Here is a 17,198-nt window from a genome sequence, read left to right as displayed (position 1 = left end):
TCAGTGGGGAAGGATACCACACATAGTGGGAAAGGGAAAGCGGGGGGGGGAGCCAGCAGCTATAAAAAGATACCCCCAAGGACCCCTTCAGCAGTCTCCTCCTCCTTTTAATTCCTTTAGAAGTTAATTCCTGTTCGAGGGAAGGATGGGCAGCTCTGTAACAAAGCGGATTAGGCAGATACAAGGTTTGTTCCGAAATAACAAAAGTTGTTACGTAGTAATGAGGTTTAGTTAATAGATTCGCAGACTGTAAGGCCGCTGGGATTCCTTTGGACATCCTGCCTGTGGACCTGAGGCTGCTGAACCGATGATTTCTGCCTCCTGCCTCTTCTCTAAAGCTGCAGGCCTGAGCTCAGAAGGGCAACCCCCCATCCTGGTGGGCAGGCAGGCTATGGGGAGTTCCCAGCATCCTTGTTGTTGGTTGGTTTTCCTGTCTGCGGAGTGTTTATCTGTCTAATTTCAGTTTTAATCCATAAAATCTCATTATTTCCTTTCCCAACTCCATTAAAGAGATACCTCCAATGAGACATTGCTCCCCTGGGCAGGTCTCTCTGAGTTACCATGGAGTTCCCCACATTAACAATGCTCCAGCTTGCTTTATTCCCAGTGTTACATTCCCCTTTCTCCCACTTGTTCTGTTGTCACTGCACCTGAGCTGACATCCCTGAGATCTGTGGGGCAGCCACACCTCAACTCTCCTCCTTTGAGCTCCCTGCATTTCAGGCGGGGGAAAATTCACATTTCCCTTCAAGAATCTGGGGAGATTTCATAGAGCCTTGGGGCCTTGGCTTCCCAAATCACAGACCTCAACCATGTGAGACAAAAATGTAAATCCATTTAGCAGCAGCAGCAGCAGCAGCAGCAGCAGTGGACCATTAGCCCTGGTGCATGAGGCCTGACTTACTGAGCCAGAATGTATTATTTTCATGATCCTGCACAAAGCAAAACCCATCACATTTGGCACAGTTCTGGCTGTTAACTTCTAAGATTTATTACACAGTGCCATGGGGGCCCCTGTTCTGCAGCATTTTGTGAGACCAAAATTTCCGTGAAGCCCAAGGGGACTCGTGCATGAGCAGGAGAGGCAGGAGCAGAATGCTCTGGTTTGGCAGTTTTTTGTTATTTCTAGGGGAGGAAGACCATAATATGTACCATATTTAATTGCATCATGCTTTATATTGTTTTTAATTTGGGGAGGTCTCTGTGTGCGTGGCCTCTGAGGGGCTGGGGGAGCTGCCTTGCTAGATCAGCTGGTTCAAACCCATTTTTTATGTCCTTGTTTTACCCCTCCCAACAGTGGGTTCCTAAAACTCATCCCCGGCAGAGATGAGGAAAAGGAGCCCTGCAGTGATAAGACAGGGGATTTCAAGGTTCCTGCTGCAGGAACACATGAACCACTGTGAGACTCAGAAATCCCTTCCATAAATCTCTAAATGTGCTCCACCGCAAACAAAAAGAGGAAAAACCAACCCACCTGGTGCCTCAGATGGAACTGGGCTGTGAGGAACCCCACCTTCTCCAAGGAAAATAATTTCTAAAACTGTGATATTTACCCTCTCTTGGGTTTTAGGAGTGGTAAAAGTCTCATTTTACGTGGCAGGTAGCCCCCAAAACAGAGATCCAAACCTGTCCTGTGCACCCCTGTGAAATCTGGTTTAGGCACAGACCCTGGAAGTGGGGTAGGAACTTGGCCCACACTTACATAAGTTGTCACGCCAATATTGCTCTTGAAAATTGCCATTAGAGCATGAAACAACATTTGGCTGGGAAAAAAAAAAAAAAGGAAAAAGAAAAAAAAAAACAAAACAACAGGCTTGCAGTGTTTTGTCCTCCCAGCATTTTGGCTGCTCTGCCAGCACCGGGGTTTTCTGCTGATGCTGCTGTGTGAGGTAACGTCTCCTCAGCAACCTGCTGGAATGGGACCTCCCCAAACCCTTCCCACTGAAAAACGTGGGCTGTGAGCAGGGGCTGGGATGGGGCTGGGATGGGGCTGGCACTGACGCAGCTCCTTTGGATGAGGGGTTGGTGAGGGCTCTGCGCTGGCACAGCTCCTCTGCATGGGATCTTCCCTGGCGAGCTGATGCACATCCTTCCCCAGGGTGGAACAGTTCCTGCTGGAGTCAGACTTGTCCAAATCTTTCTAAAGCAGCTCCTGGCTGCTGTGGGATGAGCACAGAACCGGGGGTTGGGCTGATGGATGGCCCTCAGGGGAGCCAGGAATTCCCCCAGCGCCTTCCCAAGCGTGGCCTCTTCCCAGTGGCTCCCTGCCACTTGAAAGGCTCAGCGGGAACGGACACCTTCGCTGAGATTTTTACAGTTCTGACTACCAGAAAGTCTTGGAAGGAGGGGAGGAGGAGGAGGAGGAGGAGGGGGGAAGGGATTGCTCTTTCAGGCGTTCCTCGGTGGGGTTTTTTCAGCTGCTTTTGTTTGCTGCAGAGCCCACAGCAGAGAGCTGTCACTCCGAGCCGGGAGCGCGTTTGACACTCCCGTCTCCGCCGTGTACCTGGTGTGTATTTGCTGCAGTGCTGATTACATTAACTCCCGTGTTTATAAACATTTGGAATCAGTGCAGAAGGCTGCGCTCAGCGGAATTTGAAAGCCGGCACCGGTTTTATTTTTTGCTTTTTCATCTGTAAACACACATAACGCGCCCGTGGTGCAGCCAGCAATGGGGGATCAGGGGTGCAGAGGTGATTCCGTGCTTGGCTTCACTTCTGAGCTCTCCCGGTGCAGCCTCCTACATGGACTCACATATACACGGCACACATGCACGGCACAGGCAGCTCACACATCCCATTTTCAAAGGCAATTCAGCACTGATAGTCCTTGCTGCCCTGCTGTTCTCTGGATAGAGCCGGCAGTTAGAGGAGGAATTAAGTCTGAACTGGGGAGAAAATTGCCTCCCAGTTAATGGGAGCTGATGCGAGCTGCGAGCAGGCTGCAAACAGCAGTGGGGTTTTTTTCCTGAGCCCCTCTGCTGAAGGGTTGGTAAGAGCCTTTCCGTGCTGTCTGAGTGCCTTAACCCTGGCAATCCCCACAGCACCCCCTTGTGAGGCAGGAATTAAACCGTAATCCTCATTATACAGGGAGAAAAGAAACCCGGGGAGATCAGGAATCCCAGCCTTGCAGGAAGCAGGATGAGTTCTGCCAGGGATTTCCAGGGGAAAGCAGCTGGAACTGCAAGGCTGGCGGGCTTGGGGTGGGGACCCAGGGGTTGGAAATGCCCTGCAAGGGCTGGACTGAGGGGCTTTCAATCCAGGGGAGGAATTTGGGATGGGATTTGGGGTCTTGCATGGGTAAGAGTGATGCAAACAACAACCACTGGCCCGAGGTTTGGCCAGCAGTGCTGGGCACTCCCGTGCCTTGTGCGGGCTCTGTGTCAGCCTGTTCCCATCAGCAGAGAATAATTCCTTCGTCAAAGCTGTGAAATGCCTCCAGGAAGGAGCTGCTGTCTTCCCAGAAGGAGCTGATGTGGAAGAAGGGATTGGAAGATCTCTCTTGCATGCACACAAAGCGCTGGGGATGGTGTGAGCGCGTCCATGAGGGCCAGAGGCAGGCAGGAGATGAGGCACAGCATCCACGGGGAAAGGGAAGCCAGAGGAGAAGCACAGGGTGGAATCAGCAGGAACACTTCAAAGGGCATCGCTGATGAGGTCGGGCAAGGGAAATTCTCTCACAGAGGCACGGGCACAGCTCGTTCAGGGCAGCAGTGACTGTATCAGAAAATAGCATTTATTATTGAACAGCTCTGTGCCCTGCCATCCCCAGGGCCCTGGCAGTGCCCATGCGAGGAAGGCAGGACACAGAGTCCCCAGCCAAGTGTGGGAGCAGCCTCCTGACGGGGGTGTCAGGAGCTGCTGTGCAGCCATCCATGAGGGAGGGCTCCCAGAGAGGATTTCTCTGCCCTGCAAATTCTCTGACACGCTCTGCTTCGGGTTTGGATCGGGATCAGGCCTTGCTGCAAATGCACAAGTGGAAATAAGCCTTTAGCTCGCTGTGGTTGGACAAACAGGCTTCTCTTCCTGCATTAGCTCTGCTGGGGCCTGATCTCTGGGTCACACAGGGAGCTTGGAGGGTCGGTCTCGTTTGCAGGCTGTCATGGCAGTGGCACCAGAGGGGGAATGTGATGCTGTGCTCCTGCAGCCACCCCTGCCACCAGCAGGGCAAAGCCACTGCCACCCTCTGGACACCTTGGAGTTGGACCAGATCCATGCAGGGTGCAATTCTGCAGCAGCTCCAATGCATTAACAAATCCACACCAGACGTGGGAATTTTTGGTGTAATCCTGGGGTGAGTTGAGCACAATCACTGCTGTGAACACAGACAGTGACAGGGAAGGGACTGCCCCACTCAACCCTTGCCATTGTTTCTGAGGCACATCCAGCAAAGATTATCTTTCATCTTCCCTTCTTTCAGCCATGCCATTAATTTTTGGCTGTCCCAAAGAAGCAGGACCCTCTGCCCCCATCCACCAGGCCAGGTGGGAATCAGCACATCCCAGAGATGCTGATTTACCATCCCTGAGGGCTGGCAGCTCTAACACTTGATAAACAGAGCTATGACTGCTAAAGGCCGAGTTTACCCTGTCTGCACCCCTGGATCTCCTGTGGGGAGGCTCTGGGGGTTTCCTGTGCACGTTCCTGCTCCAGCCCAGGCAGGGAAGGGGTTTTATCAAACAATGCAGAGTGAGCCCAGAGTAATCCCCCTCCCAGCCTGCTTTGTAAATGCCAACCGGGCCTGCCTGATGTCTATTCAGAGGGGTTTTGCTGCAGTCTGAGGAGTTAACAACGGGAATTTGGAGGGACTCCAAGGGGAAGGTCTCTGTCAGCCTGGGGTGACTGCAGAGGGGCTGCTCTGTCCCAGGGGACAAACCTCTCCCTCCTCCTGGCTCATTCTTCTCCAGCTCTGAATTTCTGCTTTCTTCTGCAGGTGCTGGAGGGAGGAGTCACCTGGGAAATCATGAGAACTTCCCAGAGGCTCTGGGTGGCTTTGCCCACCTTGGCCTGGCTGTGAGGATGAGCCCTCATGGCACCAAATCTCACCAGCCCAAGAAACGTCCTCTGCTCCTATCTCCTCATTCCAATTTAGATTTATTTGTGATGGGAAAAAAAAAATAAATACTGGGGCAAAAAAAAAAAATCAGTGGGTTAATGGTACTTCAGAGCCTTCCCACGAGGAAGAAGGATTCATGCAGGCTTTGGATTTTGGGGAGCCAGATTTATTTGCCCTCCCTCCTCAGTATGACTCTGTTTCCATGTGCCATGAGCCCCTGCCACCCTGGGCACCCTCTAAGAGCTGTAAAGTGACTTAATGAGTCATCTCCTCCCGAGCGGGGACAAAAAATGTCACATTAAATTTCTGTTTGCAAATGTTTCAAGTGCGTGGCTCCAGCTCTCTGACACAAAATGAGCTCACAGGGGAAACTGTCTGCAGGGCTGCATTTCCATGGGATTTTGGTGGGGATTTATGATGGTTTTGGGTTCCAAATCTCATTTTCATGGGGGACAGCTAAGCCAGCACCTACACAGGGTTTGGTGCTGGTAAAATTCAATGTTTTCTACAGATCTGTGGCAAGGAGAAAACTTTTAGCAGCAGGAAGAGACCCCTGAGCTCAGCCTGTATTTTTGACACCTTTTTTCTCATGGAATTTTCTGTGTTCAAGGCCAGGTTGGGTTTGGTTCCATTTTATTCCACCCTGATACAAACAATTGGAACAGGAATTCAGATCTCCCAGTGCCTGTCTGTGGTACCTATTCTACCTCTCCAGATTTGGGGCTGAGCCTTCATCCCCTCCTGCCTCAGTTTGCCAACGAACACGGGAATTTTGGAGGCCAAAAACCTTTCAGTCATTTAACCCGGAGCTGGGGATAAATGAGTAACTGGTTTCCACCTGGAGCATTATGGGGAAATTGGACCTCTGTGGAGGTGAAGTGTTGGAGATGGATCATGGCAGGGACAAGCTGTTAAGGGCTTTTTGTCCTTCTGTGGGCAGCAAAAGTCTCTTTTGTCTTTCAGGATAACCTGAGAGGAGCAGGGCTGTGGGCTCACTCCATTTGTCAAGTGATTCTTCTAAATGTATTTAAATACTTTTACAGCCTCTGTTAATGAAACTTTGGTGACCCTGGGGCTCCTGAGGGAATCCATCTGCATCTAAGTGATGGAAAATGAACTCGTTAATGGCTGGGCCCTGCTTAGTCAATATGGGATATCGATCCCCGGTGATGAAAGGCTGGATGGGAAGGGGCTGGGCTGAATGGGCTTTATCCTGGGATGAGCAGGGCTGGGTGGGCAGAGATTGATGGGAGAGAGCTGAGAAAAGGCCTCATTCTCCCTGCTCACTGCGGGGATTTTGGTGGTGCCAAAAGGACGCAGGGAAGGGCTGCTCACAATCTGATTCCAAGGGGTCTCTTCACCCCAGAAACTTTGGGTGTCCCAATTTCCCCCTCTCTGAAGGTTTGCCTATCCCAAACCACCCAGCCCCCCTGCCAGCAAATCTGGTTTCCTGTTGTCACAGCTGATTCAGCAGGGGCAGGGAGATTAGATATGGATAAGGCAGGAGATAAAGGCTGGAGAGCGGGGCCTGCATCCCCTGGGAGGTGCCCTGGAGGGTTTGGAATGTTTCTCATCACCTGATGGGGGCTATCCTGGGGGAAGGGCCTGTTCTGGTCTTGCTTTTGGGCTAACAAAGTCCCCTGAAGCCTTTTTTCCTCTTGCTCATCGCTGAGAGGGGAAAAAAAGGGAGGAAATCAAAGCTGGAAAATGGGAATTCCCTGTGTGGCTGAGCCAACACATTGCACAGCAGGAAAGGAACGAGATGGGGGAGGGATAACAGGTTGGATGAGGGAATAGGGAACAAAATTCATCTTTTTGGCGAGTTTTGGGTGCAATCCTCCTATAAACACTGTCAGAAAACGGTGTTGGGTCTTTTGAGAGCCCTGATCCAGCCTTGCATCTCTCCCTCAGGGCAAAGCACAGCCCAGGGAGCTGGGAGCAGAGCCTCAGACAGGGTGAAGGGGTCGTGTTCCATCAGTGGGTGAAGCTGATTTCCACCCCAGGAGATCAGAACAGCAGCGCTGCCTGGGCTCCCTCAGGGTCCCCCTGCTCTGCCTCGGGGGATCCCCCCTCACTTAAAGGCATTGCAGGAAAAAAGAAAGGCAGGTTTGGAGAAGTCAGTAAAAAAAGTAAAAAAAAAAAGTAAAAGAAGTAAAATCTTTCTGGCTCTGAAGCAGCTTTGGATGCCCTCCCAGTTTTGGGAGGGTGGGATGGTGCTGTGGCCTCAGGGATCCCCAAATCCCCTGGGCCGCATCCTCAGCTGATAAAAGCTGGCAGAACTGGGCTGATTGATGGCCACTGAAGCTCAGCTGCAGCAGGGCCACAGGAGAGCATTTCCCGAGCACTCTCCTCCCTCTCCTCTCTCTCCACTTGCCTTCAGTCACTAAAACCTGCTTCATTAACAAACTCTCCCTAATCACTGCTCCTGAGCAGCCGAGCACTCTGCCCACTGGGGCTCTGCGTGGAGCTCCTTCCCAAGGATTTTTCCAGCCAATATAACTCACACTTTAATGACTTTTCTTCTCCTCAGCCAGCTGTTGGAGGAGGTGGAGCAGTGGCTGGGTGTCAGCTGTGAATCTGCTGACATCCTGAGCAACCAGACATCTTCCTTCCCTGAAAGGAGTGGTCTTTTAGCTAAAAAAAAGGGATTTTTTAGCTCTGTGTCAGCCTGTTCCCATCAGCAGAGAATAATTGGAGAATAATAAAATTTGAGTGTCAGGGAGTTGGTGGAGGTGATGCTCCAGCTTTTAGGGCTGCCATGGAAAAAGTAGAAGGGTCTTCAATAAATCAGAGCAACCAGACATCTTCCTTCCCTGGAAAGGGGTGGTCTTTTAGTTAAAAAGAAAAGGAAATTTGAGTCAGGGAGTTGGTGGAGGTGATGCTCCAGCTTTTAGGGCTGCCATGGAAAAAGTATGAGGGTCTTTTCTTCTCCTCATCCAGTTGTGGGAAGAGGTGGAGCAGTGGCTCTGCATGGTGGCTGGATGTTATGCTGACATCCTGAGCAACCAGACATCTTCCTTCCCTGGTCTTTTAGCCAAAATAGAAAAGGAAATTTGAGTCAGGGAGTTACAGAGTCACAGGTCTGAGTCACAGATTTTAGTGTCAGGAGTGGGGACATTCACAGATTTTGGTGTCATGGGTGGGGACAATCACGGATTTAATGTCATGGATGGGGACAATCATAAATTTGAGTGTCAGGGAGTTGGTGGAGGTGATGCTCCAGCTTTTAGGGCTGCCATGGAAAAAGTAGAAGGGTCTTCAATAAATCAGAGCAACCAGACATCTTCCTTCCCTGGAAAAGGGGTGGTCTTTTAGCCAAAAACTAAAAGAAAAAAGGAAATTTGAGTCAGGGAGTTGGTGGAGGTGATGCTCCAGCTTTTAGGGCTGCCATGGAAGAAATATAAAGGTCTTTAAGGATTTCAATTTTGTATCTTCAAAGGAAAAACTCTTCCAGAAAATAGTGACCTGGAAGCGATTAGACTGTGAGGGAGGGAGAGACAGGCATGGAAAAGAGCAGGTTCAGGCCTGGAGTGATGCTCAGGATTTGTGCTCAGCAGAGTTTGTCCACGCTGGCCCTGCACCCCAAGGCTGACAGAGCCCCCTGCAAACACTGCATCCAACACAGAGAGAGCTCTGCTCTGCTCTATTCCCATCCTGGCACGGAGCCACCTGTGTGAGACATCAGAGCCTCCCCCTCTCTCCCTTCTGAGCCCCTTTGCCGTGGGGAGCGGCCCAGCCCAGCCCGGGCAGCCTCACATCCGTGGGTGGATTGTTTTCCCTCCTTCCCACCCTCCTGATGATGAGGAGGAGGAGGAGGATGAGGTCTATTTTTCTCCCTTTCCAGGAGCAGAAATAGCTCGTGCTTGTCGTAAATCACTCGGAGGGTGAGTCACTGGCTGATCAAAGGACAGACCCTTTTCTGGGGCTGGGAGGAAGAGGAGGTGCTTCAATAAATCGTTAGGAATCAGCAGCAAGGAGTGTCCCTGGGGTCTGAGGAGAAAACCTGGCTGCCTCCTCCTTTGTCCCCCTGCCCCTGGTGCAAATCACAGATTTCAGTGTCAGGAGTGGTGGGGAAAGTCACAAATTTTAGTGTCAGGACAGTCACAGATTTTAGTGTCATGGGTGGGGGGCAATCACAGATTTTGGTGTCAGGAGTGGGGACAATCACAGACTTTAATGTCGCCAGTGGGGACAATCACAAATTTTAGTGTCAGGAGTGGGGACAATCACAGATTTTAGTGTTTTGGGTGGGGACAATCACGAATTTTAGTGTCAGGAGTGTCACAAATTTTGGTGTCAGGAGTGGGGACAATCACAGATTTTAGTGTTTTGGGTGGGGACAATCACAAATTTTAGTGTTTTGGGTGGGGACAATCATGAATTTTAGTGTCAGGAGTGGGGAAAATCACAGACTTTAATGTCAGGAGTGGGGACAATCACAGATTTTAGTGTCACGAGTGGGGACAATCACAAATTTTGGTGTCAGGAGTGGGGACAATCACAGATTTTAATGCCATGAGTCATTTAGGATCCCTGTCAACTGATTTAGGATCCCATTCCCGGGCGTTGGGCAGGGCTTTCCATCACAGCTGGGCAGCAGCAAGGGGACAGGCCCTGTGGCAGAGGGGGCAGACGTGCCAGGAGCAGGGAATGAGGAGGGACAGAGTGGTGGCATGTGCCACTCACTGTCAGGAAATGAGAGGAGGAACGAGGAGTCCGAGGGCATCAGCGTCAGCGGGGCACGGCTGTGACAGGAGCTGGCAGGGAGGTGACAGCAGCGGGCAGGCAGGGAGGGGAGGTGGCAGCCTGTGACACAACTGCCTCGGGAGCCAGGACAGCACACGGGGCACCTGTGGCAGGCTGGGAATGAGAGCAGGGGCAGCACAGCAGCAGGGACAGGAGGAGTCCTGAATCCCTCACCCCGAATCCTGAATCCCGAATCCCAGATCCCAAATCCTGAATCCCGAATCCCAAATTCTGAATCCTGAATCCCAAATTCTGAATCCCAAATTCTGAATCCCGAATCCCAAATCCCAAATTCTGAATCCCAAATTCTGAATCCTGAATCCCGAATCCCGAATCCCAAATTCTGAATCCCAAATTCTGAATCCCAAATCCCGAATCCCTCACCCCGAATCCCAGATCCCAAATCCCTCACCCTGAATCCCAAATCCTGAATCCTGAATCCCAAATCCTGAATCCTGAATCCTCATCCTCATCCCTCACCCCAAATCCCGAATCCTGAATCCCAAATCTTCATCTGAATCCTGAATCCCAAATCCCTCACCTCTCATCCCTCATCCCTCACCTCGAATCCCAAACCCTGAATCCTGAATCCCCCATCCCTCACCCATCATCCTCATCCCCTCATCCTCTCCCTCATCCCTCATCCTCACCCCTCATTCTCATCCTCACCCCTCATCCTTCATCTTCATCCCAAATCCCTCATCTTCATCCTCATTCTCACCCCTCATCCCTCATCCCCATCCCTCGTCCCTCACCCTGAATCCCTCACCCTTCATCCTCATCCTGAATCCCTCATCCTCACCCTCACCCCTCATCCTTCATCCTCATCCCCGTCCTCACCCCTCATCCCTCGTCCCTCACCCCTTACCTCTCATCCCTCATCCTCATCCTCATCCTCACCCTCACCCTCACCCCAGGCCTTCCCCAGTGCCCGCAGTGCCAGCCCAGGGCCAGGACGGGTCGCACAGGGGCACGGGGCGGTGTCACAGCTGCCAGGACAAGGGACAGAGCCGGGGTTCCTCCTGTACCCCGCCATTCCTCCCCTCTCCCGTGTCTGCAGCCTCTCCGGGAGGGAAGCAAGAGCCACCGACTGTGAGCCGAGCAGATGAAGGGTTTGCCATCTGTGAACAAGTTGTTCTGATTGAATTAGAGAACATTTAACATTTACCGATAATTAGGAACAGCCACCCATTACAAAGGCGGAGGAGGGAAGGGGAGCTTTTGGAAGGCGATTGGAAGCTCCTTGACACATCAGCCAGGGGAGCTTTTCAGACACAGCTCCTGAGCCTTTCCAGATGCTTTGCGCTCCTTGCATCCCCGATTCTTGGGAGCCCAGAATCTCTCCCTTCTGTCCTCTCCGTTACTTTTTAGCTGCCTTTTGCCTTGTTCCCCCCGCCAGCGCTCAGCCAGCTCCTCTCTGGGAGGTTTTAGCGGGGTTTCCTCTGCGGTCCCATACTGAGCCGTCAGCTGTGAAGCAAAAGGGAAAGAAATTTGCTTTTCTGCTCCATTATTGTCGCAATTCCTTTGGTCTGGAGCTGGGCTGTGCAGCCATGGGGAGGGAGAGCCCTGAATGCAGAGGCTCCTGTGCTATCCTGACCTCTGCAGGACAGACCTGGACCTGAAGCTGGCCAGGATTTTATTCAACCTCTATTACAGAGCAAGATAAATACCTTTATAATAGAAAAAAAAATATTTTTTGTAGATAAAGAAATAGTAAAATATGTAAAATACCATCCTTAATGCTCAAAACTACATTCTCCTCTTTTTATCCTTGTGCTTCCTTAATGTGTTTTTACACCAACAGTATTAAGAAAAGCACGTTTGCCATCGTTTTCTTTTGAGCGCCAAAGAAGCTCAAATTCCCCAAAACACAAAAAGAGATGATTTCCATCCCAAATTTCCTCTGAAAAAGAGCTGGCATTTCTCAAGCAGCTCGAGCAGTAATTGCCTCGCAGCAGTGCTGGTAATTTCCCTGCATCTGCTGCAGAGACACCCAAGGGGTGAAGCCATAAAGCTGCAGCTGCCCTTTGGCTGGAAGGAGCCTCAGCGAGGGTTTTTGGGCAGCGCATCCAAGGCTTGGCCTCTGCTCCCAGAGCCGTGGGCAATTCCAGCAGCAGAGCCACGGGATCCCAGCGGGATCGCTGTGCCTTGCAGGGAAGAGAACCCTGACAGAGGATGAATAGGTTTGTGTTTGGATTCATCTCAGAAGGAAATGAATGCTCAGGGAAGTTCTGGATGCCCTGGAGGTGTTCAAATCCAGGCTGGACAGAGCTTGGGGCAAGCTGGGACAGTGGAAGGAGTCCCTGCCCATGGCAGGGGGTGGAACACAATGATCTTTAAGTTCCCTCCCAACCCAACCCATTCTGAGTCTGTGAAAGGGCAAATCGAATCTTTTCCCACCAAAAAATCTCAGGAATCCTGTCTGGGACGGTGATACCGACCCGGGCACAGCTGGCACCCGGCCCCTGTGCCCCTTGCCGGGCTGTCCCCAGCAGGCAATGCGCAGGACCCTGACAGACATCTAGTGGCATTCCCTAAAACTACAGCGCTGCCAGGGCCCGGGGGGACGGGGCAAGACCGAAATCAACATCAGCCGCAGGGCTGGGCACCTCTGAGCTCCATCCTCCATCTGAGCTCCATCCTCGGAGCTCCATCCTCCATCTGCACTCCATCCTCGGAGCTCCGTCCTCCATCTGAGCTCCATCCTTGGAGCTCCATCCTCTGAGCTCCATCCTCTGAGCTCCATCCTCCATCTGCACTCCATCCTTGGAGCTCCATCCTCTGAGCTCCATCCTCCATCTGAGCTCCATCCTCGGAGCTCCATCTCTTCAGCTCCAGAGCGAGGAAAAGGAGAAATCCGTGTTCCAGCAGGGCTGGGTCTGGGATAGCCCGGCTGAGGCACTGCGGGCTCACCCTGCACTGCCCCGGGCATGGGCAGGGATGGTGGGCATGGGGAGGGGAGGGAGGGAGGGAGGGATGGATGGATGGATGGATGGTGGGCACAGGGATGGATGCATGGATGGGTGGTGGGTACATGGATGGATGGATGGATGGATGATGGATGGATGGATGGATGGATGGATGGATGGATGATGGATGGATGGATGGATGGATGGATGATGGATGGATGGATGGATGGATGATGGATGGATGGGTGGATGGATGATGGATGGATGGGTGGATGGATGGATGATGGATGGATGGATGGATGGATGGATGGATGGATGGATGATGGATGGATGGATGGATGGATGGATGATGGATGGATGGATGGATGGATGGATGGATGATGGATGGATGGATGGATGGATGGATGATGGATGGATGGATGGATGGATGGATGGATGATGGATGGATGGGTGGATGGATGATGGATGGATGGGTGGGTGGTGGGCACGGGCAGCCTATCCCCGCCGCTCCACACGTGCCCGCGCCCTGGCTGCGAGCATGAGCAAATGCCTCCAAGGGGGTGTCAGACATGGTTACAGTGAAACACGATATTTATAACAAAGTGTGGGGGAAGGTGTCACATCACATCACGCTCATGCTCCGGCGCCCGAGACGCGGGGATGGGGAGGGCCAGCAGGCAGCGGGAGGAGCCGGCTCTGGGAACGCGGATCCCTCGCTGGAGCCCACCCCGAGCAGGGTTTCCCCGGGCCAGGAGAGCAGGGCAGGTCTCTGGTGGGTGCTGGAATCGCCTGGCGCTGTCACTCGGCTCTGGGAGCCGTGCCTGGCCCTGCTCTGCTTTCCCATGGGGAAAAACAAACTCCAGAATCTCGGTGACCTCAAGCGCTGCTCCATTGTAGCTTTTCTGCACGGGCATTTCCCACTCCTTGTGCGTCAGCTGCCTCAGAGCACAGCCTTGCTGATAAACCTCGCCTTACCAAGACGAGATTAAGCGCTGTAATCTTTTAAATAAACAGTTCTTTGGAGAAAGCCATGTCCCTGCACGCAGCTGGGACGGCACCATTCCCTCCCTGGGACTCTGAGAGTGCCCAGCTCTTCCCAAAGAAGCCAAGGGCCAGCTCTCAGAGCTGCAGATTCCCTGGATCCCAGATGGAAATTCCCTCACGTGCTGCATGGAGAGTGGTGGGGTGTAGGGGGATACAATATAAGAAAATAAAGGTAGAATATAAAGTAATCTTACCCCCTAATGAGCTGCAGCTGGGTTATTTATTAAAGATTAGGATCAGGCCTGATTTTAACAGGCTACAGGTATAGCCAATAAGAAGAGTGTTATAAAAGAGTGGATTGGTTGGTTGAGGGGAACTGGAGTCACTGGGCCACTGTGAGGACAAGGAAGAGTCAGTGCCTGGAGGAGCTGCCTACAGGAACCATCAAGGAGGTATGAAACTCTGGCAATATGGAACCCTTGCAATGTAATGCCAACAGAACCCTTGTGCTATAATGACAACAGTGGGAGCTCCTACACACCCACCCCAGTTCATTTCTGTGCGTCCATCCCTGCTCTATCCCCCTGCCCTGGCACAGCAGGACGTGGATGCAGTGCAGCACAGCCATCCCAGCCTTCTCTTTGGGCTCACTGCCCAGGAGGAGCTTTTGGAGCAGCCTTTTCCCCCTGGCCAAAGTCGGGAGCATCTCCTGAGGGCAGGCAGAGCTGCAGGTTTGGTGTCAGGGAATGGCTCAGGGGATGTGCAGCTGAGCCCTCTCTGCTCTGTGGTCCCCTGGGAGTGACTCAAATCCAACCACGTTGCCCCACAGTCCCTCGTGGGCCAGCCCAGCCTCTGCCTGTCCCATCCCAGCTCTTCCCCCTGTTTCTCCCCCCTGAGTTTCCTTTTCCAGCTGCTCAGTGCTGCAGGGATCAGTGCTCCCTCCCAGGGTGGTTTGAGGTCAGTTTGAGCATCAGCTCTGTCCAAAAGTGGGGACCTCATTGCTGCTGGTGTGTCCATGCCAGCTTTGATTCTCCTGGGAGTGCTCAGGGTGTTTATTGGAGGAATTAAATGCGTTGGAAGCTTTGTGTTTAAGGCAGATCTGTTGTCAGCTAGTCTTTCATTTTGTACAAAGGCATAGCTGAGGTCAAGGGGCATCTTCAAGGTGAACAGCATTAAAAAAGGGATAGGTGGAGGTAGAAACTGAATATAAGGTTCTCTTGAGCAAAATAGCATGAATTTAGTGTACCTGAGAAGGTGTTTCCTCATCCAGCTTTAAGAAAAGGAAAGACACAGTGAATGAAGAGTAAAGCTCTGGGAAAGATGAATCTTACACGTTTGTGCAAGGGGTGACCTTGGCCCCCTTCTGAGGCTGCTTCCCTGTGCCTGCAGTGCTGGGGACAGCAGCGGTGGCTGCAGGAGGGAACATCCCTGGCAAAGGCACCAGCTCCTGCCTGCTCTGCAAGGAGAAAGCAAATATTCATTTTCCTGGGGAAATGTGCACTTGACACAGGCTGAGCCCACCCTGAGCTCTGCCAGGTTCCACTGTCAGTGGTGCCATCAGCAGGCAGAGGTGACATCAGCACATTGATGAGGGATGCCCTTGTTAAGTTATCACTCAGGGCTGGGCTCCTTCACTCCAGGGCATGAAAAAGAGCCAGGAGAAAAGAGGGATAAGGGCAAGGCTGGCATTTAAACCCCAGAGGGAAAAGGCTGGAGCACCTTGGCAGGTGTGGGCTGTGGCTGGTGGAACATTTTGGCTGCTTGGGGAGGGAAAGGTGCTGGGAATGTTCAGGGAGAGCCTTTCAGGAGGCTGTAGACTGTGTGTTATTGTACAGGGGCGCGCTGAGTGCATTTTATTTGTGTTTTATGGTCTGGATAGCACATCCCTGCTATTCCCATGATCTGGAAAGCACATCCCTGTTATTGCCATGATATGGACAGCACATCCTTGTAATTCCCATGATATGGACAGCACATCCCTGCTATTGCCATGGTCTGGACAGCACATCCCTGTTATTGCCATGATCTGGACAGCACATCCCTGTAATTCCCATGATCTGTATGGCCTGGATAGCACATCCCTGTTATTGCCATGATCTGGATACCACCCCCCCTATTATTTCCCATGGTCTGTATGGCCTGGGTAACAACCCCCAGTTATTCCCATGGTCTGTATGGCCTGGATAACACCCCCCTGTTATTTCCACAAGAGGAGAGCCCAGCCCAGCTCTGAGGATGCTGGCGTGTGACAACCCAGGGACACCCATCCTGACAGGACATTCCCAGTGCCATCACAGAGGGACACAACGCCCCAGCCCAGCCAGGGCTCCCTGCACACCCCACAGGGCTGCCTGAGGCGGGGTGGCTGTCACTGGGTGACACTGCCCGCTCTGTGTCACCCTCAGGGCTGTGTGTCACCACAGAGAGCAGACATACCGCACCTGAGCCGCTGCCTGTGCCAAAACTCAGTGCTGAATCCTGACTGGGGGATGCCTGTGGGTCCTGGGAGGCACTGGGTGTCCCTGGGCACTGCCCACAGCCCATGGATGCGGGCACAGCCCCGCTCCCTGCACGGCTGGAAGGAGCTTGTCCTGCTCCCTGCAGTGACTAAGGCAGCCTGGCATTTACCCAGGGTTTATTTGGACACTCCAGAGCCAGCTGCAGACATTTTTTTCATTTGCTTTTTGTCTGACTTCATGCCCTTTTGGTGATTGCTTATAAACTCGGCGTGGAGAAGGGAGCTCGCTGCTTGCAGGGGAAGGAGGCTCGTGCTGCATCCACCAGAGGCAGCCAGAACAAGAGGGAGGGGAAAAAAAAATCCAACCCTCATGAATTATCTGTCCTGGAAGCTGCATGTTCTTTTTACAATTCCCTTTGACTGTTTAGGGAAAGATTTATCCTCTCCTTTCTCTGACAGCAGAGCTTGCAGTGTTGCTGTTAAGTTCAGGCCAGCCTGGATTAACTGTGCATCCTCAGTGCCTGATTAGCTCTATTTGCTGTGTTTTTATTGACCTATGCAAGAGGGAAATCTGGGTCAGGCCAGGCTGATGAGGCTGGAGCTGGCTCTGCAATATAAATCAGAACAAACGAGGCCATCCAGCCGCTGAGCCATCACATCCTGCTCTGGGCTGGGTCGCCTCAAAGTGTCCAGGGGACATCATTAGGAGCTTTCCCAAGCTGTCAGTCAGACAGGGAGCCCGCTCTGGGGGTGGAGGGTTGTTTTGGGAGCTGCTCCTTGTTTCTGGGTGAGGTGCATCTAATCAGCGAGTGGCTGCAAATAGAGAGGGCCCTGCCTGGCTGTGGCTCCGTGTTTCTGTGCACACAGGAGGGATGAGACAGCTGAAGGAAGCCTGCAGGGCTGAAATGAGGTTTTTCTACAGAAGCAGGAGGGGAGGGCAGAATCTCTTACCCAGACCTTATTGATGGCTTGTTGCACGCACAGCCAAGGGGGAAGCAGTGGAGGCTGCGTGCTGCTGGCAGTCCTGAGTCTCCTGTAACATTGGCACT

This window comes from Agelaius phoeniceus, chromosome 23 (genome assembly GCF_051311805.1).
Source record: "Agelaius phoeniceus isolate bAgePho1 chromosome 23, bAgePho1.hap1, whole genome shotgun sequence".
Taxonomy (NCBI): domain Eukaryota; kingdom Metazoa; phylum Chordata; class Aves; order Passeriformes; family Icteridae; genus Agelaius; species Agelaius phoeniceus.
Note: the sequence above shows the minus strand (reverse complement) of the source record.